This window comes from Lissotriton helveticus, chromosome 11, assembly GCF_964261635.1.
Source record: "Lissotriton helveticus chromosome 11, aLisHel1.1, whole genome shotgun sequence".
In the NCBI taxonomy this organism is placed as follows: domain Eukaryota; kingdom Metazoa; phylum Chordata; class Amphibia; order Caudata; family Salamandridae; genus Lissotriton; species Lissotriton helveticus.
Genome location: NC_136072.1, coordinates 1,186,912,894 through 1,186,936,627, shown reverse-complemented (window position 1 = coordinate 1,186,936,627; position 23,734 = coordinate 1,186,912,894). Strand labels below are relative to the sequence as shown.

Sequence of the window (23,734 nt, the reverse complement as noted above, 5' to 3'; positions counted from 1 at the left end):
CACGCGGTGTGTGGAAAAGACGTCTGGTGCGGACTAGGAGAGTACGAGGTGCCCCTCTTTTGGAAGGGAGCAAGGGCCAGTCTGGAGCAACCAGACCAGCAGTGAAGATTTCAAGGTTCGTCGTCTAGGAGGCCACTAGCCAGCCGGCAAGTGACCAGACAACGCGTCGAGCAGCAATCAAGCAGAAGGGCCCCACGCAGATCTCGTGGATGCTGGAGGGCTGATTTTCGGTGCAGGGGCTGCTCGGGGCTGGGGCTTCTCAGTCCCCAAAGCACTTGGTCGAGTTTACCTCGGGAGTCGTGCTGGAAGCGAAGTGCAGGTTCGTTCAAGATGGCCGGTCCCACGTGTCTCGTCGCACCCACGGGTCTCAGCTTTGCTGCAGATTTGAGTTGAGGTCTGAGAGGTCTGGGAATCCGGGTCTCGTCGGGCTCTGCAGTCCTCGAGGGAAGACGACAAAGTGAAGCCGCTGGACGCTTGATGGTGCCTGCAGATGCAGGGTGGACACTCCTTGCCCACAAGGGAGATTTCTTCAGTCTTCTGTGGAGCAGAACGTCGAAGTTTCTTCTTGTAGAGTAGTTCAGGAATAATCTAATTTGGAATGGGACCAGCTCCTACCTTTTTCCTGCTAAAGGGGGCTGCACTACTGACTAGGTCCCTCCCCTGGGTGGGACCAGGAAGGGGGGTGGTTACCCCCTATCCTTTGTCCGGTTTCCCGCCAGAGCTGGGGCTGGAGTGTCCCGGTGTATGCACAGGGCACCTTGTGTGCCCCAGGCATGTCTCATTCCTTTCAGGCCTATCCTCCCTGGGAACTCAACCAACTGTCGATTTCATCTTCCGGCGGTGGGGCCAGCCGCAGATGGATCTTTTCGCGACTGCTACCAACAGGAAATGCCAACGCTTTGCAAGATGGCATCCCCACAGAGTCGAGCGGAAATGCATTTTCGATCAATTGGTCGAACGACTTCATCTACGCTTTCCCTCCACTTCCTCCAATTCCTCGCCTGTTACACAGGATGAGGTTTCAACCTTGCCACATCATCCTGATTGCACCCAAATGGCCGAGGCGTCCATGGTTCACGGACCTGCTCCTATTTTCACAGTCTGACCCGATACCGCTTCATCCTCTACCTCACCTCCTCACGATGAAGCAGGGACAAATCTGTCACCCGGATCCGGCATACCTCCAACTCCATGCCTGGAACCTGAATACAATGAATTTGCACGTCTGAATGCCGACGAGGACTGCAGAGAAGTGTTAGCATGCGCTCGCGCTCCATCCACCATTAAAACCTATCAGTTAAAGTGGAAGCGTTTCTGTGTCTGGTGCCACACTAAAGGTTTGGACCCCATGAATGGAAAACCGGAACAGATCTTGCCTTTATTTTTATCCCTGGCGAGATCAGGACTTTCACACTCAACTCTTAAAGTGTTTCTGGCAGCGATTTCCCGCTTCCGTCATGATGGTTCTACATCTTTATGTTCCTCGAGAATCATTAAGCAATTTTACAAGGGCTTTTTTAGGATGTTTCCACCTATTCGTCGCCCTCCACCTGCTTGGCGCTTGAATTTGGTCTTGTCTCAACTGCTTCTACCTCCATTCGAGCCTATACACTCTGCAAGTCTAAAATTTCTCACATGGAAAGTTGCTCTCTTGCTCGCCTTGACATACTCGAGACGTGTCAGTGACATCCAGGCGTTCACCATACATCCTCCTTTTCTACAATTCTCCAATGAGGCTGTGACATTGCGAACTAATCCTAAGTTCATTCTGAAGGTTCCCAGTGACTCATCTCAACGAACCTGTAATCCTGAACTTTCTTTCCTGCTCCACAAACTCCAGCTGAGCGGTCATTACATTCATTGGATGTGAAACGTAGTCTCAAATTTTACATTCAGCGAACTGCAACTGTCAGAAAGTCAGATCTATTGTTTGTGGCGTATGGCCCAATTTGCAAAGGACAACCTGTTAGCAAACAGACCACAACCAGGTCGATATCCTCTACTATATCCTTTTGCCACCAGCGGGCTGGGAAGCCCCTTTCTGCTTCAGTTCGTGCTCACTCAACTAGAGCGGTGTCTACTTCTGCTGCTCTTTTTGCGGGGGTACCCCTGAGGCAGATCTGCAGAGCTGCTACTTGGTCGAGCAGCCATACTTTAACAAAACACTACTGCCTGCAATCAACAGACGCCGCGGATGAGGCAGTAGGTCAACCGGTGCTGCGGAATCTTTTCCAATAAAGGTGAGCCTCTGTTGCTACCCGCCTCCAGTCATAAAGGTTTTTCTATTACTATTTTAGTATTTATTACATACTGAATGATATGTTTACCTTACTTGCTTTGGTATATCACCTTTATGACTTATGTGATGATTTACTGCTTTCTACTCTTATTCAAGCATGTGAATCTATGAAAGACACCCCTAATACTGGAGAAGAACAAAGGTTACTTACCTGTAAACTGTGGTTCTCCAGTATTGGTGTCTTTCATAGATTCACATGCGACCCTACCATCCTCCCCTCAGAGGCTCTCTTTTCCTCAGGCACTTTTACTTACTTTGTGCTACGAAAATCTGCGGACTTGGGCTTCTGAGGAGAAGGTTCTAGTGGTGGCTACAATCTGATTGGCTGGAATGTGAACCAACACATAATAACACTAATATGCTACTAAAGTGAGTTCTCCCTTAGGCTTTTCAATGGGCTTATAATGTTCTATGGTACTTTTAAAATTTACATTTTATTACATTATTTGTATGTAAATTTTATTTATGATATTTTCATGTATACATGCATATGTTACTGCTATTTTATGTACCGTGGGACTCCCACTTCGACGGGGAATATTCAAGCAGTTGAATCTATGAAAGACACCAATACTGGAGAACCACAGTTTACAGGTAAGTAACTTTTGTTCTTCCTCTAGTGCCTGGATTGCTGGAGCCTGCTCTACACAAGTTTCTCACTCCAGCAGCGGTGGGAGCTGTACCATCTAGGATAACCAAGCAATATAAGGCTCCTGATAATGATCCCTTCTTTTTGAGGGCTGACCCACCGGACTGTGGTATTGTGTCGGTGGCACGAAAGAATCAGACAGGGGCAGCATCATAGTCTGTGCCCCCAGATAAAGACAGTAAGGCTATGGACTCTGTAGGAAAGATAATCTGCACTACCTCAGCTTCCTACATGAAAGTAGCCAGCACCTCGGCACTGCTGGGTCGATATGATCGCTCCTTATGGGACTCCCTGTCATGCTTCATGGAGAAGCTCCCAAAAGAGGACAAACAAGACTTACTTGAAATCCTGCATGAAGGTGGCCTAGTAGCCAATCAAGTGATCAGTGCAGCGGCTGATGCTTCAGATCTAGCTGCGCATGGCTATTCTCATGGGATTTGTGCTGGACGCTCAGCTTGGCTGAGAGTGACGGGGCTGAAACCTGAAGCACAACATCAGATTCTTAATCTTCCATTCAATGGATCATCACTCTTCGGAACTCATGCCTATGATGAAAGGTCTTTAATGTAAACCGAGCTTGATACAGTTAAAGCTAAGGGTCTTGAAGAGGAAGGACTTCAGGCGACGGTACTGTCCTTACGACCGACGACCAAACCAACAGAGGGTTGAGGTTCCATGACGATTTTACTCGTGTTTGTAAACATTGTCGTAAATACATAATTTTGGTATCGGTGAACCGCAAATGATCCATTTAGTATATCCTGGTGTTTTCGCTATGCTACGAGCAAGAGCACTCCTGTTACCAACACATTTGTGATCTACCCATGGCATCCATCTTAGAACACGGAAGCCATTTTGTATTCCTTGCCCTCACATAGTCAATGGACACGCAATGACCTCTTTTTCATTAAAGGACACGTAGGCTTTGGCCGGCGATTCACCTTGCAAGTGACACGTGCACCTTAGGCCAGCAACGCTGTGGCAGCATGACTCGGCAAGAGCTGCCTCCCCAGCCTGAGGCCAGTCCTGCTATACTGGTTCTTGTGTTCGTTGGCCTGATCATGATTAGGCGGCCGAAGCTGGTAACCGTGCCCATTTACGACCCACAAACATTTCTTATCCTGTCTTTCTATCTTCCACACCTGGCTCTGCTCCTTTCCTTCTGGGCCTTTAGTAGGGGGTGGTAACGAAATTTACGATGAGGCGGTCCGGGTCTTGAATGAAGAATTGACATGGGATTATGATGGACTAGTGGGAACCCCTCATTTGTACTGTTTTGACATCAGATACTGTTGACGATTCCTGTGCAACGCCAAATATTTATTGTATAAGACAGGAATGTTTAGAACTGTGGTAACATGTAAAGAATTTGCCTGAAGCGCAATATTTAGTATATAAGGAACAACCCTCTTTGTACAAATCGAACAGGCTCCTAGATACTGCCCATGTGTAGTTTCTGTGACTTCTGTGTCCCTGCAGTAATAAACCTTTGGTCTTTGACGCCACCATCGAGAAGCCCGTGTTTCTGTTTATTTGTGTACCAAGACAGGTTGAACTCCGGGGTCTTCGGGTGTTGTCCCTGACACCTCTGGACGGAACCAAAAAAGTCCAGAACTCCATTTGGCGCCCAACTCGGGGCGACGTCATTCGGTACCGGTCCAAAAGCCTGAAGAATTCGAGGAGCTTCGTGTGAAGATTTCAGAGGGAGGCGCCCCACTTCATCGATCCCGGCATATCGCAAAAGTGGCCCCGACGTCCTCTTCCACGAGGGTTCCCGTTCAGACGGCTGCAGTGGTCCGTTGCCTTGACCGTCGCCCTGTCTTGGACCCGAGGTGCAGTCCTCAGTACGGCGAAACGTGACGGGTTTCTCCTTGGTGACGTCTTCAGTGCCTCAGTTAAGTATTTAGTGGTTGCTAGTTGGTTATTTTGTGAGGGTTGCTCCTATTTGGATAATCCTTTTAGTTCTCAGTTCAGTTCAGTTCTGTAAGGTTATCACTGGTTATTCTAGTTACGATAATCATTCTGTTCAGTTCAGGTATCGATACAATTGTCAGTTCTGGTAGGCCTAAGTTCTCGGTTCAAGTGCGCATCTTTTTGTGTTTTGTCAGAAAAATTGTATGTTGTCTTGTTTTAGTTGCAACAGTGATTCCCAGTTGGAGGACTCGTGTTTGGTTCCTCCGATTGGAACTCCCCTTTATGATCTATATTGCAAATTTGGTGTGGGCCCTATCTCTTATAACGAGATATGGATCCGCTATACAGAAAAAGATGGTGTCCTTACTTGGCCACTACATGGTAGTTTTGAACCTGAAATTCTCGATAATCTAGAAAGAAGGTTGTTTAAGAAGAAAGCCCGGCCGGCAATGTTTGATTCTTTCCGTTATTGGCGAAAAGAATCTAAACAGAGAGAAATTAAAAAGTTGAAGAAAGAACAGAAAGAGCAAGAGTTGACTTTAGAACAGTCTGCTAGGCAGCTGCAACTCAACGAGTCTGAGAAAGCGATGGAGGTGGCCGATAGAGAGCGTAATTTAGCGATAGACAAGTGCTATCCTGCTTTACCATCGAGTACGGCTAAGATAGTAGAGGACCCTGAAAAGGATCCCCTGTTGTCTTACTTGTTACGATCACCCCCACCGTATGCACAAGGTGCTACGGCTCCACCTATACCGAATGTTCAATTACCGGTTGCTGGACAACCTGGTGTCCCTGTTCTCGCTCCCCTGAATCAAGTTCCTGTACCTCCTGTGGTCAATATTAATGTTCCTTCGACAACCCCTCTTCTAGGGTTGCCGACTTCTTTACCTATGCCTGTGTCACTCACACCTGCTACTTCACAAGCTAATTTTCAAGCTACTCCTACTGTTCCTGATCTACCTGTTCCAACTGCTACTCTATTCACTGCCTCTGCTAATATTATGACTCCGCTTTCTGTTCGTCGAAGAATCACTGATTCTGTCTCTAATATTCTATCTCCCTTCTATAAAACTCTGATTAAGACTCCTACCTCTGACTCTGTGCAGAGACGTAGTCAGCTTCCCAGTACTGAAGAAAGAGGAATACTAGATTCCACTGCTCTTAGATGGGTTTCGAAAGTTGGAAGATATAATGTACAAAATGTATTAGATACATTTATGCAATGGAACGAACCGACACAACGATATGTGTTCGATGAAATGTGTTTCCTTCTACGTGAGGAATTGGAAGAGAATGACCCTGAATCAAATCTAGGAGAATTAATTAATGTTCAGAAAGAGTTTGCTACAGGTATGATAGTTGGACAAAATATAAAAGAAGCGATGGAACTGGTTCTAAGTTATAGATCCGACTCATCCCTTCTTTCACTGAGAGAGTTAGAGAAACGTAGTACGAAACGAAATCGTCAATATCCAATGAGAGAGGTTCCACCAATTTGGCGCGAAGCTGTGCAAGCTAATGCACCGCTTGGTATTGCAGCCGCTCCGGCCCAATTCCAGAGAGTATGGATACATATTCCATGGAAGCGAGCTGAAGTATTAGCAGTAAAACAGGCTTTGCCAGATCCGCGTAAAAATCCTGCAGGGTACTACAAAGAGTTAGCTCAAACAGTTGACGCTTGTGTATTAAATTTAACTGACATAGATCTGCTGTTTGGTAATGTAGTACCGCAACCAATTTGGGCTAAAATTCGTAAAGAGAATCATCCAGTTGCCCTAGGTGGTGACTGGGCAGCTATAATTGCAGCAGATGGTCAACAAATAGGTGGTTCCAAACCTGAACCTTTAATTGCTAATTTGCCTGGTAGAATAATCGATTTAATGAAAACCTTGATGCCAGCATTGCGCGTCAACTTGGACAAATTGTCCGCGTGCAAACAAAAGAAAGACGAAAGCGTCTCCGACTTTTTCACAAGATTCGAGGAGACTTTCGTGGATCATAGTGGTCAGGATATGAGCACAGAAGGAGGCCAGAGATTATTTGTCGATAAATTTGTGCACAATCTGTTGCCAGAACTTAGTAGTAAATTAAAGAATTCTGAAAGTGCGTGGGCTGTCTCTACGACTGCGCAAATACTTGCGACTGCTCAGTACTATGAAAATAGGGATAAAGAAGAGAAGGAAAAATCAGATAAAAAGACGAAAGATTTAAAAACTAAAGTACTTTTACAACAAGCTTATCCGCCTCGCATGAATCAAACTAATATGCAGCAGGGGTCATATCAAAGAACGGATTATAACTTTCAAAGGCCACAATACCAGTGGAATCAATGTGCTTATTGCAAAAAGGAAGGTCATTACAAAAGTGAGTGTCCAGTTCGAACACAAAATAATGATGCGGCAGCTCAGAGAGGTCGTGGTAGTTCTATGCAAAACTCTAGAGGTCGAGGACGAGGTGCTATGCCTCCACAGACAAGTGATCGCCCCTCTAATTATTTCGACCAGCGAAATGGACAATCTGCCCAACAGAATAGGTCTCCACAGTATCATGTTGAAGACTATTATGAAGCTAGTGAGGAAGGTCAGCAAAGTGAATACTAGGACAGCCATGGACAAAGAGAGGGAGTAGTATCAGTACCAGTAGATCAGAGTGGGCCTTATGTCGCAGTAGCAACATCAGGTATAGTCGAACCGTTTCTGTTGGATACTGGTGCAGCAAAAAGTTCTATCATACATGCAAAACTCCCTGGCGCACCTTTGTCTGGCTCAACAAACGTTTCAGTAGGTTTTTCGGGCGCCCCTGTTCACAACCCTGTTTCTGGTCCTTTGTCTATTTCTGTTGGACCCCGTCAATTGAAAGCACCCCTGATTTTGACGACAGGTTGTAACGAAAATCTGCTTGGTTTAGACTTGTTAAAACGCCTGTACGCGACATTGTACTGTTCTCCAGCGGGAGTACAGCTTACGTTGGGTAAAAGAATCATCTCCCCGATGTACTTGTCGATGGATGCGCTCCCACCAGAGCTGCGTTCACTCCCTGATACTCTTTGGGCGACTGGTCCTAATGATGTAGGTCTATTGGAAATTCCACCCTATGTAGTAACTTTGAAAGCAAATGTCAAACTTCCACGAATTCCACAATACAGAATCTCTAGTGAAGGTGAGCGTGCGCTCCTACTGATAGTACAAGACCTGATCAGGAAAGATGTTGTAGAAGAGACTAGAGGTAATGTCTGTAATAGTCCTGTACTGCCTATTTTGAAACGAACTGACCCTACAAAGCCTCCAGTATATAGGTTCGTAATTGATCTTAGAGAGGTTAATAAAATTGTGATCCCACAGTTTCCTGTGGTACCAGACATTACTGCATTGTTAACGTTGATTCCCGCTACAGCAGCATGGTTTTCAGTTGTCGACTTGAAAAATGCCTTTTTCAGCATTCCGATAGCCGAGGAAAGCAGAGATATTTTCGGTTTTTCTCTAGGAGGACGAAGTTTTAGATTTAAACGCGCTCCACAAGGTTATTGTGAAAGCCCATCCATTTACAGTCAAGCATTAAAAAGTCAGTTAGATTCCTTCGTACTTCCTCATGGTTCTGCTTTAGTACAGTATGTCGATGATCTTCTAGTGGCTGCCGATGACAAGGAAACTTGCAAAACAGCTACGATTTCTTTATTGCATCACTTGTCAGATTTAAATCACAAGGTGTCACCTTCAAAAATGCAATACTGCTGCCAAGAAGTGACCTACCTAGGTCATCTCTTGTCAAAGGAGGGAAGGAAGTTGACCCCAGAGAGAATAAAAGCAATTACACAGATGAATGTTCCTAGCACGCAGAGAGAAGTGCGTGCCTTTTTGGGTATTACCTCCTATTGTAGGCAATGGATCCCAAATTTTTCTCTTTTAGCAAAACCATTAGTAGCCTTGACTAAGAAAGGTGTTCCGAGTCCGGTACCATGGTCTGTTGAATGTCAGCAGAGTTTTTCTGAGTTACGAAATGCACTGTGTTCAGCACCTGTATTGGGTACACCCGACTACAGTAAGCCATTTACGCTCTATGTCCACGAGAGAGAAGGTTGTGCATTGAGTGTTTTGACGCAGAAATTTGGTGATAAACAACGCCCTTGTGCGTATTTTTCATCAACATTAGATCCAGTAGCTAGAGCATTGCCTAGTTGCTTGAGAGCTACAGCCGCAGCTGCAGCTTCCATTCGACAATCTGCTGGTTTAGTAATGAACAACATGCTAGTAGTTATGGTTCCTCATGCTGTGGATACACTCATGAACCGAACCAAGACGCAACACCTTACCAGTGCTAGATTATCAGGCTATGAACTGACACTATTAGCTAGTCATATTCAGATCAAAAGATGCAATGTATTGAATCCAGCAACATTGTTGCCGACTAGCCAAGAGTCGAGTGATTCCGAACCACACGACTGTTGTTTCAGAACTGAGGAAGAAACAAAAGGACGAATCGATCTAAAAAATACTCCGTTGTCAGATCCAGATGGCACGTTGTATGTTGATGGGTCTTGCTTCAAATTGGAGAATGGTGATGTGACTGCTGCCTATGCCGTAACGACTTTGAGTACGATTGTGGAGACTGCAAGAGTGAGTCAGATTTCTGCCCAGGCTGCAGAATTGATCGCGCTAACAAGAGCGTGTGTTTTAGCTAAGGGAAAGAGAGTGAATGTGTTCACAGATAGTCAGTACGCGTTCGGCGTGGCCCATAGTTTTGGCCGTTTGTGGAAAGAAAGAGGTTTCATTACGTCCCATGGGACTAAGATTCAACATGGTCAGCTAGTTAATGACTTGTTGGAATCTCTAACCTTACCGACTGAAGTTGCGATTGTGAAATGCAGTGCTCATAAAGCAATCACGGATGATGTTGGTCGTGGGAACGCTTTTGCTGATGAGATCGCAAAACAGACAGCTAGAAATATGATGAGTAGAATGTATGTTGCAACGTCTGCAAGATGGATTTCTGAGTCTGGAATGTGTGAAGACACAGTGGAAAGCGTGAAAGAAATTCAGAAAGAGGCGACTGAGGAGGAAAAACGTGCATGGAGAGAGAGAGCGGGTAAATTGGACTCGAGTGGGTGTTGGATTGATTTGTCGGAACAACAGCGTTGGATGTTGCCTGATGCGTATGTGCTTGCAGTAGTGACGATGGCGCATGGATCAGCGCACATCAGTTCAAAAGGGATTTGTAAGATGTTGGCTCCGGTCTGGAAGAATGACGGAATTAGTAAGTGTGCAGAGAGAGTGGTGAGAAATTGTATGGTATGCTTGATGCATAATCCTGGCAAGGGAATCCCCACACCTGCAGGTCACTTCGCTCCTCCTTCCTGCCCTTTTGAAGTGATCCAGCTAGACTTCATTCACATGGACCGTTGTAATAACCTGAAATACGTCCTAGTGGTAGTTTGTGCTTTTTCCAGATGGATCGAAGCATACCCACTGAAGGACAATACTGCCTTATCCACTGCCAAAATTCTTCTTAAAGAATACTTCCCCCGATACGGAATGCCACGGATTGTATGGTCAGATAACGGAAGTGAGTTCGTAGGGAAAGTTATGCAGAGTGTGTGTGCCGGCCTAGGGATTAGGCAAAAATTTCATAGTGCGAATCATCCCCAGTCCGCGGGTTTAGTCGAGGGTTACAATGGCACCCTTAAACTGAAACTCGCTAAGATACAAGCATCCACGGGTTTGTCCTGGCCAGATGCATTGCCTTTGGCTTTGCTATCAACAAGAGCAACTGTACATTCTAGAGTAGGGCTTAGTCCTTACGAAATAGTTTTCGGTCGTCCTGCAAATGTTTGGGGGGTACCTAGACCGAAAGAATTTAAGCAGCTGGAATACCCAATGTTAATTGATTACCTTTTCGACTTGACTGCTAAATTGAGTCTTATTCACCAACAGGTTTTCGACGCATTGCCAAAGCCACCGGAGAGTCCAGGCCATCAGCTGAAACCGGGTGATCAGGTGGTCATCCGAAATTTTGCAAGAACGAAAAATCTTCAGCCCAGATTTATTGGCCCTTTCCAGGTCCTGTTAGCAACGAGAACTGCTATTCGTGTGGCCGGAAGGAAGCATTGGATCCACACGACACATGCTAAACGTGTGCCTCTGCCACTTCCTTACGACAACTGGGTAAAGAAAGGAATCGGTGCCTCTGAAACGGAACGAGTCCCCAGGTTCATACCTTTCAGCGATGCAGAACTGATCGCGGATTCACCAAGTTCTGACTCTCCTCCTGAAACTGCTCTTTTGAACCCTGAACATTTGCCTTCTGCACCAAAAGAACATTTGCCATCTGCGAACGTGAACATTGCAACGCCAGCTGAAAATACATTGTTTCCAGATCAGACAGCTCCTGCAAAACTGAGATACAACCTACGTTCTCGCGATATGGACAAATAAAGCAGAAAACTGCCTATTTTCAGATTTGCATTTTCTATACATTGCCTCCAGCCAGGAAGTTTGCTAATACTTTGTATTGTTTCTTTTTGTTTTAAAATTGCCTTGCCGTCTGGGTAGCCGTAGGGTCGTGGCTGTGTGCCTAGTTGAATCTGCAAGGGTCTGACACAAGGTCGATCTTTCTGTTAGTTCTGGGAACTCCCAGGGCTGATAGAGGCATTTTCATCTACGTACACATCATCAGTGGTCGCGAACGGTCGTAGAAGATGGAGCTTCCTGAGCTACAACGAGAAAATGTAATTTATGTTCGCAGAAATAGACTGTACAGAATACTACACAGCAAATGCTTTCTAATGCAATGTGCGGTTACATTTTTAACTGTTTTGATGACGCTGGTGGGTGGAATCGTTTTTGGCGTACATTTGATTTTTGTGCCAATAGCTACAGTACCTCCCCTTGATCCTACTACTTCTACGGTTTCTTCTATGCATTCTTTTCACTCATTTCCTGAACACGAACAAGCTCGACGCTCAGAATTTATTAATAATACATTTGTACAGCTCTTGCATCAACACCAACTGATAGTTAATACTACAAACTGCTGGGTGTGTGGCTTGATACCTCACACTATGGATAAAGGCATTCCCTATCTAGTCTTGCCTTTTAGCTATAATGGATCATTTCAGGCCTTTCAGACCATTTTTTCATATGCCCTTGAGACCTATCCTCCGCGTCCACCACGGTCCACTAAATACAACTCAGCCAACAAAGCTTTAGTCCAGGGAATTATTGATATGATTAAAGACGTCAATAATACTCCATCTTATCCTAGAGATGAATTACTGGTGTATCTGAGTTGGAACTCTACAGAGTATCGCCTTAGTTTGGGAGAAAGCAAGCGTAAAAGCTCCACTTCAGTTTGGGTCGTGCCTCACCGAGGTCAGGTCTGTTTGCAAGGAAATGGGAGAAATCCGAGAGCTCAGCTAGGGAAGAGTGAGTGCGTTGAGACTTACGTATTTCCGTCTAACTCCTCCCCTGCCTTTCTGACTGCTAGGGGTACCTACTTCATTTGTCAGGACAGAGCATATACATGGCTGCCTGCTGACTTTTCAGGTTCATGTTATATTGCTCGATTGTTACCCCCGACATACACTGCTTCTTCAGATTATCATAAACCCAGATTAGCAAGAGGTGTCTTCAGCAAGGAAGATACCGCTGGTCAAGAAGCTGGAGACTTCTTCAAAGGTTTCCTTCCGTTTTGGGGGCCTATGGCCAATAGTAGAAATCTTCGCCAACTAACACGGGTAGTTGAATCTACTATTACAGAAACTGCAGGTGCTCTTAGTAACTTAACAGCTGAGCTTCAGGCGGATCGTCTCATGACGTTGCAGAATCGTATGGTTCTAGACGTAATACTTGCAGATCGAGGTGGGGTATGCAGAATGATCCAATCGAGCTGCTGTGTCTTTATTCCTAATAATGCTCCAACAGTCTATGAAGCAATCTCTAAGCTACACAAGATTTCCGACTCTATACACGTAGATAAGGGAAACTGGTCCTTCATGGAGTGGTTTTGGACTCTGGTATCAGCGTGGGGATGGAAGGTTCTGATGGTTATTGGTGTCATCCTAGTATTTCTGTTCTCGTGCTGTCTTATTATCCAGTGTGGTCCCGCTCTGTGTAGTCTCTGCGCTGCAACCTGTTTCAGGAAACCACCTGCATTAGGAGAAAAGGCACGAGGCAGGATGATGATACAACGACATGTCGCTGACCTAATGAGCATAGAAATGGACTCTGACTCTGATATAGACTGAGTAATTGCCTATGTAAGGGCAAAAGGAGGGTCTGAGGTTCCATGACGATTTTACTCGTGTTTGTAAACATTGTCGTAAATACATAATTTTGGTATCGGTGAACCGCAAATGATCCATTTAGTATATCCTGGTGTTTTCGCTATGCTACGAGCAAGAGCACTCCTGTTACCAACACATTTGTGATCTACCCATGGCATCCATCTTAGAACACGGAAGCCATTTTGTATTCCTTGCCCTCACATAGTCAATGGACACGCAATGACCTCTTTTTCATTAAAGGACACGTAGGCTTTGGCCGGCGATTCACCTTGCAAGTGACACGTGCACCTTAGGCCAGCAACGCTGTGGCAGCATGACTCGGCAAGAGCTGCCTCCCCAGCCTGAGGCCAGTCCTGCTATACTGGTTCTTGTGTTCGTTGGCCTGATCATGATTAGGCGGCCGAAGCTGGTAACCGTGCCCATTTACGACCCACAAACATTTCTTATCCTGTCTTTCTATCTTCCACACCTGGCTCTGCTCCTTTCCTTCTGGGCCTTTAGTAGGGGGTGGTAACGAAATTTACGATGAGGCGGTCCGGGTCTTGAATGAAGAATTGACATGGGATTATGATGGACTAGTGGGAACCCCTCATTTGTACTGTTTTGACATCAGATACTGTTGACGATTCCTGTGCAACGCCAAATATTTATTGTATAAGACAGGAATGTTTAGAACTGTGGTAACATGTAAAGAATTTGCCTGAAGCGCAATATTTAGTATATAAGGAACAACCCTCTTTGTACAAATCGAACAGGCTCCTAGATACTGCCCATGTGTAGTTTCTGTGACTTCTGTGTCCCTGCAGTAATAAACCTTTGGTCTTTGACGCCACCATCGAGAAGCCCGTGTTTCTGTTTATTTGTGTACCAAGACAGGTTGAACTCCGGGGTCTTCGGGTGTTGTCCCTGACACCTCTGGACGGAACCAAAAAAGTCCAGAACTCCAGGGTTCAGACCCCTCAATGGTCCTTGCAACAAAATCAAGGAAGGTCACAATTCTCCCAGCGTCGTCCTGGTAGAGGAGGCAATTCAAGACAGTCCACACCTGATGCAAAGCAACAGCAACAAAAGCAGCGAGTGCTTGCTTCCACTATCTCTGTTACCCACTCCGGTGGGGGGGGGGAGTACGTTTTTACCTGGAAGAGTGGACAAAAATCACACTAGAAAGGAGGGTGCTGAATATTGTAAAGAATGGGTATTCCATCAAATTCAAGTCCCTGCCACCTTCCATTTCTCCTCAAGACTGTCACCCATCGTATAAATCTCTTGAGGGAAGAGGTGTCTGCTCTACTCCTAAAGAATGCCATCGAGGAGGTCCCATGGCAACAACGTCAGTAAGGGATCTACTCCCGATACTTTTTGGGCCCAAAGGAAGGTCCAAAAAAGGAGTTCAGGCCTATACTAGATATCAGACGTCTCAACAAATTCATTCTCCATGAAAAGTTCAGAATGCTGGCATTACATCAAATAATGCTTCTGCATCAAGGGGACTGGATGTGTTCCATAGATCTTCAAGATACCTATTTCCACATACCAATCTCTCCAAAGCATCGGACGTTCCTACGGTTTCGCATCCAATCAAACCACTTCCAATTCACGGTCCTGCCTTTCGGGCTGAAGTCGGCTCTTCGCACTTTTCTCAAAGTGCATGGCAGTAGTAGCAGCTTTCTTGAGGAAACAGCACATTTTCGTCTACCCTTAAGTGGACGACTGGCTTCTCAAGAGTGCGTCTCCTACTCTTCTGCAACAACATCTCACGCACTGTATTTATCAGGTGCATCGGCTTGGTCTGCATGTAAACTTCAAGAAGTCCATCCTCAATCCAACAAAGGGCTGTACACTATCTAGGCGTATCTCTTGACTCAGGCAACGCAAGAGCGTATCCTTCGGATGAGAGACTATCATCCATTCTTCTCAAGTGTTGAACTCTCTTGAAGACACCTCGGCCTACGGCCAGACAGATCTCCTCCCTACTGGGGTCTATGGCCTCGTGCATTTTTCTTGTTCCGAACGCCAGGCTTCACCTGAGACCTCTGCAGCAGTCTCTGGAGGATCAGTGGTCACAAATCTCTAATCACTGGGGGTACAGGTTATCAATACCTCTGTCAGTCCGACTCCATCAGATGGTGGATGCGACTGATTCATCTCATTGTGGGAGTCCCTTTTCAAGAGAACATGCCTCAACAGACTGGTGACGGATTCATCTCTTCAGGGATGGGGCGCTCATATAGGATCATTACAGATCCAAGGAATGTGGTCAGAGAAAGAGCAACTATACCACATAAACATGCTAGAGCTCAGAGCTGTGCATCTAGCTCTCAACGCGTTCTTTCTGTCAATTACATCGACCCATCTGCTTGTTCAGACAGACAACACAACGTTGTACTACCTGAACAAGCATGGCGGACTCAGGCGCTGCGGCTAGGGCAACTGACTCCGGAATCTGGGGATCACCGTTCGATCACCGGCGGCAGATTAGCCCAGCACCATGTGACTCTGGACAATAGCTTGCTTAATCTTCCCGACGGCCCCCAGCGCCTAGAGACCCTTACGGGTGATTATGCGCTTTACAAATGTGGATTATTATTATTATTATTATTATTATTATTATTATTATTATTATCATCCAGAGCCCTGTCTCTGGAAGCACAGGAAATCTGGAAATGGCTTCTGGCACGAGATATGAGAATATCTATAGTTCACTTGCCGGGCTTCCTGTAGTTCACTTGCCAGGCTTCCTCCATGTTCAAGCGGACAACCTAAGCAGGCACTTCACAGAAGCACACGAGTGGGTGCTAAAACAAGAAGTGGTACAAGACATTTTCCACAACTGGGGAACACCAGCCATCGATCTTTTTGCGGATGCCGAAAACGCAAAATGCAGCGTCTTTGCCTCCAGGTACCCGCAACCAGGGTCCAAGGGGAATGCTTTGTGGATAGACTGGTTGTAGGAGGATGGATATCTGACTATGGTTACCACAGATTTTTTTGCCTTGTGTTTGGCTGGTTTCCGACTTAGTTGGCCAGGAATCCTGCTAATCAGGACCCCAGGCTATCTGCTCTCACTGTAAAATGGACTCCATGTACTCTAGGTACATCTCCAATTGATATTGGGTCACCTTATTGTAGTGTAGTTCCTATATGCACAATAGGCTCTGCGCATTGGAATAATATATTCAGCAGTGTAGACGTAGGACTGAGGTTATCTAGGTCTCTACTGACTATATTAGACTTAAGGTTTGCCAGCTAGCTCAGAGGTCACTAGAAACTTTCTCGAATAAACAAGGAGGAGTTTTAACCTCCCTGGATAGACAAGAAGGGATTAGCTTCTGACAACCATAAAACATGACAACTTTGCTCTCCCTGAATAAGAGTGTATCTCTAGAGTCGTGTGAAAACAAAAGACAGCGATTTCACTCAGACAAATGTGCGTACTTCGTTTCCCCAGAATGTAGAGAAAAGAGAGACGGGCGTTTTCAATAAAAGGTGTTATTTATTGAGCAGTCTTCTTCCTCATACAAGAGAAATGAATTGCCAAGATTGTAATGCTCATGGTAAAGTAAAGTGCGTACAGTAAAAGGAGGAGTATAAAATAATACTGTAAAAGCATTGATATGGTTTCTTAGCCATATGATACTTTAAAATAGATAAAATATATACATACATATATACATTGACTAATCGTACTCAACTGGTGCTTCTAAATACGCCTACCCCGGTGTACCTGACCTAAGCCTAATACGTGGGAAGGAGTAAGTAAGTAGCAGTTTAAGTTAAGTTTGTTTTGCCAAGAATCTGACTCAAGAATTCTCTGTAAGGGTTTAGGTAGTTCCGTACCTGGGTAATAGAAAGCAGGAGGTCTGGTATCCTCTCTCAGGACTCGATATCCCAGGAACCCGCAAGGGTAGGCTGGAAACGCCGGAGCTGGATTTCTCGGCAGGAGAAAAGACAGCGTCTTTATCAGCGTGTCAAAGAGGAGGGGCAGCGTCCGTGGGCTCTCGCATCAGCTGGGCTTTCGGGCAAGTAGATAGCTGCTCTGCTCCAGATTCACCACTGTGTGTTTGCTTAAGGCAACATTGGTATATTTATACCTGAAAGGTGCCTGGGTTTGACGTAAGGTTGGACATAAGTCGTCAATAAAGATGTCACTAAGAACTGGCCGTTCTTACAGTGCTTTACAGGAGTTCTAGGACGAAATCAAAACAAAAGCAAGGGGGATTTCCCAGGTTGCTGGAGGCTTGGTTTTGTTTATAGAACTCTGTGTGCTTACTAGGGGGCCGGAGAAGTAGCCTTGCTTAATGTGACAGCATGTGCTACGACTGAATTATGGATATGGTTATTATGCCGTTGTATGGATATTATTGATTATAGCTGGACAAGGGCATAAAATAGGAATATCGATTCGGGTTTCCTAGATAAAACACTACATTATCAGCCCCTGTATAGTGTACCATAGGTACCCAGGGCATAGGTACATCCAAGGCCTACCAGGGGCTGCAGCATGTATTATGCCACCCCTGGCTGGCCATCCAAAAACTGACACAACTGGCTGATCACTCAGCTGGGCAAGGTCGTGTAATCACGCCTTACTTAGGTATAGTATTCCTATATCCACCCTAAAATATAGACACCCAGTAACCTATAAGTCACTCCTATGGCAGGCCTTAAGAATCCTGGAGGCACAGTGCTTGGTTATGGATGAGATGGTTCTCTAGCATGAGCGGAGCCTGTCTGCAGCTTGCGAAACCATGTCCTTATAGCTGTTCTATGATATCGCCATACCATATACTCTTAAGTGCATTATAATCCTCGAGGTTGTATGCTAACTGGTTTGGCTTTATCTAAACATGTCGTGTAAGGTGTTATACGCTTTGGAATACTACCCCCTCGCCAATTCTGGCGACGGGGGTAGCATTCCACCCTTCTAGAGGGAGAAGGCATGTTGTTGCTGACGATCCCGGTTAAAGTTAACCAGAGCCCCCGCGTCACAAAATGGACGCTTCCGCCGCAGACACAAGTCTGACCTCCTGCTGCTGGGAGTCCTTCCAGTCACGGAGGTTTGGACAATAGGTTTCCTGCCTGTAGAGGTGCGAGCACCACCCCAGACAGAACTTTGTGTATTGGGACAGGGAGGGCTGAATAGATTGAGACACTGCCTGGGGCACACTAGGTGCTCCATGCATAGTCCAGTTCAAACCGGTGCTGGGGCACTCCAGCCCCAGCTCTGGCACGAAACTGGACAAAGGAAAGGGGGTGTAACCACCCCCTTCCTCGTCCCACCCATAGGAGGGACCTAGACAGTAATCCAGCCCCTTTTAGTTGTATAAAGGTAGGAGCTGAACCCCAGGACTTTAGAGTAATCCTCGAATCGACTTGAAACGAAACTCTGGACCCTTCGACATTCACCTGAGCTGAAGACTGTAGAACCTCCCTTGTGGCCAAGGAGTGACCACCCTGGGCAACCAGGCACTACCCAGCAATTAGACGGATTGCACAGAGCCTGACAAGACCTCGACTCCCGGACCTCTCTGACCCCACTGCACGACTCCAGCACAGCTGAGCCCCGTGGAAGGCGTCGGAACCCGTGGAACCAGGCAACTTGGAAAGTCTTCAACTTGCAAATAGTGCAGCTCCTGAGGCATCCTCGAAGCTGTGCCCTGGGGACTGAGACACCCCGACACCCAGCTCCACCTGCACCGAAGACCAGCCCTCCTCACTCCACGGGATCTGCGTGGGGCCCTTCTGCTTGTGTTCTGCTCGACGCATTGTCCCGGTTGCTGGCCAGTTGGCTAGTAGCCCTGTGACGATGATCCTTTCGAAAATCCATCGTTGGTCTGGTTGCTCCAGACTGGCCCTTGCTTCCCTGAAGAGGTGAAGTACCTCAGACCCTCCTGGTCTGCACCAGAAGCCTTTTGTGTATCCTGCGTGGGTTGCCTTTGCTTAGGCTTGTTGGCTCCAATCTTAAAGTCGACCCCTCCATGTGCGAGAAACTTCGTGGGACAACTCCACTCCAGCACTTGGTCGTCCTCGACGCCTCCTGGTCCGCGTGACTGCAAAGACAAGCTTCACGACAGCACCTGATTGCTCCTCGACGACGTCTGGTTCCTTCCTGGTTCCACCCGGTCACTGGCTAGTGACCTAGACTCTGCCACCTCTGCTTTCAGGTCTTCTTCTACTCCGATCCTCCCTTGGATCCACCCGGACATCTTGCTCCTGGTCGCCTGCAGCATCTTCTTCCAAGGCTCCATAGGAATCAACGAGAAAACCCAACACACTTTGACACCTATGCACCCGCAGCCCGTGAGTACTACGGTGCTCCTGTAGGGATTGACTATCCTAGTGTCTAGTTTTGTTAGTTGTATCTTCCTATTTAGACCGGAAGTGCCCTAAATCTTCGTTACTTACCTTTTTAAGTTCCTATTGACTTTCTATTGACTCTCGCGTGAGTGTACTGACACTGCACCGCCGCCTGTGGGCCTCCTACTCCTAACCTAAGGTTCAGATAGTGTAGTCCCAGCGATCCTCTAGGCCCCTAGGCCTTTTCTTTTCCCCGAGTCGTGGTTCTTATACCACTTACTTAGTATATGGTTTTACGCGCCCCTAGGGCCTAACTGTAAATTGTGCTATTTAAAGTATTTCTAAGAGTAACTTGTAATGTGCTTTTGCCTCTGATCTCATAAAGAGTTCAGAGGAGTGTGTTAGTGAGTAAATACATATATATTTTATATATATCTTGTGTGGTGTCCTTTCATTTGGTATTCAAGGGGTTACATATGGTAAAACAGCTGGCTTTACACGCCCTCAAGAGTCTTTTATCCTAAGACTGTTCTGTCCACGCTACCTCTAGGATAGCTGGTCTATAAGGTTGACTTTACAACCATCACCATAAGGGTTGTTTGGACTGGTGCAAGGTGCTCACTAGGATAGTGAACATCATATACCAGGCCAACTTTTCACACGGTCAGAGGCATTATCCACTACAATCCTACAAATGTCCTCTCCCCAGCTTTGCACACTCATTGTGCAAACAGCCGGAGTGCAGCAGTGCTTCCAATTTAGGAGCGACAGCAAGCTAAAGGGCCCGTGTCCATAATTTCCATGTTTCATTTTCTTCGGGATTAAAGCACAGAAGAAGTCTCTACAACAATGTTGTATCATGTACTGTTAAAAAGCATTGTACAGATAAGAATAGCATGAAACAAGACATTAAAACATCCAGGAATGCCACATTTTTGATGTTCTCTTCTTATACATAGATATTGGTATTGTCCACATGAGGAACTGGCAGTCATGACTCTTTAAACAGGTCAGGACAGGGAATAAAATCCCTTAGAAGCACATGCTTCTATGATAACAAGCATTGGAGTGCTGAGGTACAACAAATCTTTAAATAGTCTCGTCATGGTCCACTCCATGCACTTGGGCGCCCTTGCCAATCAACACTGGGGCCGCCCCAAGTGCATCAATCACAGTCCGACTGTCCAGATTCTCCATGGCGGCTAGAGAAGGTCCCACTGGGCGCCGCAGCACGGCCCTGGCTGCCAGAGCTCCACTGCACAAAACTCACGGCAGCACTTGCAAAGCCCGCTGGCCTGCAGACTCCTAAGTCCGCAGAGTATCCCTGTCTTCCCCAGGGGCCGGCCCTGCGCCCACGGCTGGGGGCGACTTCCCCTGGTGTCAGCCCAGGTCCTAGGCTGCGTCCTCTGCTGTGTCGATAATGGACACGTGTCCTTTATCTTGCTGTCGCTCCTAAGTTGGAAGCACTGCTGCACTCCGGCTGATGGCACACCGGGCGCCGCAGGGCGTCCCAGTGTGCCTGAGCTCCACTGCACAAAGCACCCGGCAGCACCCTCATAGCCCGCGGACCTGCAGACGCCTAAGTCCGCAGAGTAGCCCTGTCTTCCCCAGAGGCCGGCCCTGCGCCCACGGCTGGGGGCAACTTACCCTGGTGTCAGCCCAGGTCCTGGGCTGCGTCCTCTGCTGTGTCGATTATGGCCACATGTGTCCTTTAGGTTGCTGTCGCTCCTAAGTCAGAAGCACTGCTTCAAGGTAGAATTTCAACACTCATTTTAAATCTAAAGGGTGCAGAGCTCTCTCAGCCGGAGTGTCCGGATTGGCAAAAAAAGTGGGAAGAGTGATTGACTGGTTAATGTGAAAATCAGAGACCACCTTAGGGAGGAACCTCGGTTGAGTACGTAACACCACTCTATTTGCATGAAAAACAAGATAAGGCTCTGTAGAGCATAAGGCCTGTATCTCGCTTACCCTGCGTGCAGAAGTGATTGCCACGAGAAAAGCAGTCTTCCATGACAGGTGTTTCAGAGCAGCCTTATGAATTGGCTCGAATGGGGGGCCCATTAGTTTAGATAGGGCTCCTTCTCCTCCCTGGGAGCTAAATGTGGTCCTAACGGGAGGATAGACTTTCTTGACACCCTCCAGGAAATCCTTAACAACTGGCATTTGAAAGAAAAAAGCCTCAATGGGAGACTTTCTATATGCTGTTATTGCTGCCAGGTGAACTTTTATGGAGGAATACTGTGAAACCTGCTTTGGCCCAAGGAAAGTAAGTATAGCAACAGTACCTGTTCTTGACCTCGATTAGGGTCATGACGTTCAGCAGTACACCACATGAAAAAACGCTTCCACTTAAAAGCATAAGACTTTCTTGTAGAAGCTCTCCTAACCTCTTTTAAAATCTGCATGCAGTCCTGTGAGTGGCCTAAATGTCCGTATTGGATGAACTCAGGTGCCATGCTGCTAACCTCAGAGATGGCAGGTTGGTGTGGAACTCCTTGCCGCACGCCCTGGTCAGCACAACCGGATGACACGGAAGCCTCCTGTGTGGTACTTTGGATGGATGAAGAAGGTCCGTATACCACCACTGGCAAGGCCAGTCTGGAGCAACCAGGATCATGTCTGTCTTGGCCTTGTACAGCTTCCTGATCACCAAGGGAATGAGTGGAATCGGTGGAAAAGCGTAGAGTAATGGGCATGGGCGGCCGGAGCTTCGTTAGGCTGCTGCTTCCATGATGGCTGTCCAAGCCACGCCCCCGTCATTTTACAGATAAAATATTTCCTATTTCTATAAATTGGTAATGCATTTTTATTGTTGGTCTTATTCATTTATTTTTAAATGCTTAACACACCTGTTCCCTTAGGTAAGGTTGCCTGCTACTAGCGGTTGAGCAAAGGATTAATTTTTTTAGATCTTGTCTGAATTTTATATTGCTAGTTGTGCTGTACTCTATAGCAGCCGACGTGGGAGCGGGGAGTTTTCCTCCCGTCACCGGACTATGCATGGCATGAGCGCACCAATATTGTACGCAATTGATAGGTTGTGCCTAAGGCTAAAATTAGGCTGAAGCAACGTCCTCCAGAGAGGCGGGCGGGGCCCTAAAATGAAAATGTACGTAGTGGAATGCTGATACAAAGTATGTTCTAGTCCTTAAGTGAGGCAGTGGTGGGCGGGACCTTAAAATAAAAATAGTGAACGTAGTTCAAGCCAGGGGGGAGGGAGCTAGCAAACATTTTAGTAGTACAGAGAGACATACAAAGTTTGTAAAGCCCAAATATCACAGAAAGATTGTACATAATCGGGCATAGCACTAGGAATAACCGAGAAAACAGGGATTTCCATCGATTGAGATTGAGTAAGTGAGAAACGAATGAATAAACACCCGCAAATCAGCAGGGGAGCAGGGTTAGACCAAGAGTCAGTGGAGGTCAGTAGAGGTCCTGGAATGCAGAAGTCTTAAAGATAAGGGCGATTTTTACTGATTGCGTGATACAAACTTCCTGCACTCTTCCATTGAGTTCAGTCCCTCTGTGGTGGAGTTACATGCACTCATCCATTTGCACTCTGTGCCATGTAGTGACAGATCAATGGTGCTGTGGTAATACTGCACCATATCCTGCTGCAGTGTTGTCCAATACAGAGCTTGATTGGTTTGGGTGGTTTGTCCGATGTATATCTTTCTGCAGTTACACCATATGCAATCAGTAACATTGGCAGAGTTGCAATTAAAACAAATCTTTGCTACATTAATTAACCATGCACAAACTCTTTTTTTTTTGTATTTGTGATGTATTTGCAGACTGTGCATTTGTTGTGGCCCTTAATTAAGATGCACTGTCTATAGTGGGTAATATAGCTATAGAGGGTCCAGCTGAGTGTACTAGGTGATCCTTAATAGTGCTGCCCTGTGTGAACTAAAACATAGGGATATCAAGGGTGGTGTAAATCCTCTGGAGGATATGCCAGTGTTTCATGCATGCCTTTTTGTTGGAGTGGGGTGAGAAGGTGGTGACAGTTGTTAGGTTATCACATCTTTTTTTCCACGTGGGGGATAGAAGTACGTCCTGTGGCAACACCAGACTCTTTTAAGGTCGGTCTTGACAATTCTACGTGTGCATTTTCTCTCTAGGTCAACCTGTCGCTCAGTATGCCTGCCTGAAATAGTCTTTTGTGTGTACAGTTATGGTGCAGTCTCAGTGATTGACCATTTGGTGGGCCATCTCTGAAGGCGCAGGGATGGTGGCTGGAGTAGGGAAGGAGGGGGTTCGGATCTGTGGGTTTTCTATAGAGATGTGGTTT

At 46.4% G+C, this 23,734-nt stretch overlaps 1 protein-coding gene across 1 annotated transcript in view; it reads left to right on the top strand.

Moving 5' to 3' along the window:
- Positions 1-23,734, top strand: part of PIWIL1 (piwi like RNA-mediated gene silencing 1) — a 1,966,306-nt gene that overhangs the window by 598,204 nt on the left and 1,344,368 nt on the right. The gene's annotated exons all lie outside the window — the stretch shown is intronic.